This window comes from Asparagus officinalis, chromosome 3, assembly GCF_001876935.1.
Source record: "Asparagus officinalis chromosome 3, Aspof.V1, whole genome shotgun sequence".
Taxonomy (NCBI): domain Eukaryota; kingdom Viridiplantae; phylum Streptophyta; class Magnoliopsida; order Asparagales; family Asparagaceae; genus Asparagus; species Asparagus officinalis.
In genome coordinates this window covers 63,353,637-63,355,341 of record NC_033796.1, presented here as the reverse complement: position 1 = coordinate 63,355,341, position 1,705 = coordinate 63,353,637, and positions in this window count along the sequence as shown.

Sequence of the window (1,705 nt, the reverse complement as noted above, 5' to 3'; positions counted from 1 at the left end):
TTGTCTGTAGGCGGTGGAGAGGAAATTAATTAAAAAACTAAAAAGGTGCAGTGCTGATAAACATCGATACAGTAAGGCGGTGAGGAATAGTGAGTTTTTTTATTTGGGTCTCTTACATTCTACGGACAAAATGAAGAAAATCGGTACTTTTTCCAATATCGGACAACAAAAGAAAGGAACAAAATTCGATTAATCAGCCAAAGAACACTTAGCAGGTGCATATCAGAAAAGTCCTAAACCCTTGGAATTAATATATCAGTACCTTCGACAGTCCAGTGTGTGAGACGAAACTCAATACTGGTTAAGTATGTTTTGTTCGCATATTTTTATATCAAAACCACAGATTCGTGATTATAATTGTATTTCCTCCATGTATAATTCTGACTTCTAGTTTCTACCAGTACAACATCAATGGTGCCTCCCGATTATCGCTTATGTCATTCGTCTGTCGATAATTATGGACTAATTAAGCAGATGTCTCCAACTATAATCTTCTACTACTTTGTTCTGTATCCGTATAGAGATTCCTCATTCCCTCCACATATCTCGTTTGCTAAGAAGAAAACAAGGAGAGAAAAACAAATTTCAGACAACAAAAGATGGGTGCGTATCAAAGATGCCCTGAACCTTTGGAAATTTTAAACAGTTCATTTCTGGTAATCAAAGTATTGTTAGCTCTTTGGTTCTTTGCTTTCTGAGGGGGCGGCAAATTAAGGTTGGCCCCTGGGCCGGGGATAAATATAAATAGGGTTACAGACGATCGGGTCGCCACTTCTGAGGCTGGTTTAAATCCATAAAGCCATTTTTGATATGAATAATGATAAATCCCCTGGTCCTGATGGTTTTCCTGTATTGTTTTTTCAAGTCTTTTGGGAGACTGTGAAATTGGATATCATGAGACTTTTTGAGGAGTTTTATGAAGGCAAATTAGAAATCAATAGACTTAACTATGCTCATATTGTTCTTGCTCCAAAAAAATGAGGCTATTACCGTTAATGATTACGGACCTATCAGCCTTCTTAATGTGATTTACAAGATAATCACCAAAGTCTTGACTAATAGACTGAATTCCAAGCTTGAGTGGCTTATTGATCCAATACAATCTGGTTTCATTAAGAACAGATTTTTGTTTGATGGAGTAGTTGCAGCTCAAGAAATTATTGATGATTGTTTTCAAAATAATAAAAAAGGAGGAATTTTACTAAAATTAGACTTTGCAAAAGCTTATGATATGTTAGACTGGGACTTTATTTTGGAGGTGTTGAAAGCTAAAAAGTTTGGTGAGAAATGGATAAATTAGGTGAATATGTGCTTAAAAGGAGGCATGTCAGCCATTAATATCAATGGTAAACCTAAAAGTTGGATTATGTCTAAAAGAGGTATTCGTCAAAGAGACCCTCTATCACCACTTCTCTTTGTGTTGGCAACTGATTCTTTTACTAGAATGTTATTGTTAGCAGTTAATTCTCACCTTATTGAAGGTTTAGGCCCTGTTAGCATGAATCATAAAGTTGTTTGTCTACAATATGCAGATGATACTTTAATTTTTTATAAAAATAAAAGAGAGCAATTAAAAGTTTTGAAACTAATTTTATATTGCTTTGAGCTGGCATTTGGTTTGAAGATAAACTTTAATAAGAGTGTTCTTATTACTCTTGAGGTTAATGAATCTTTACAACAGAATTTGGCTATTATGTTGAATTGT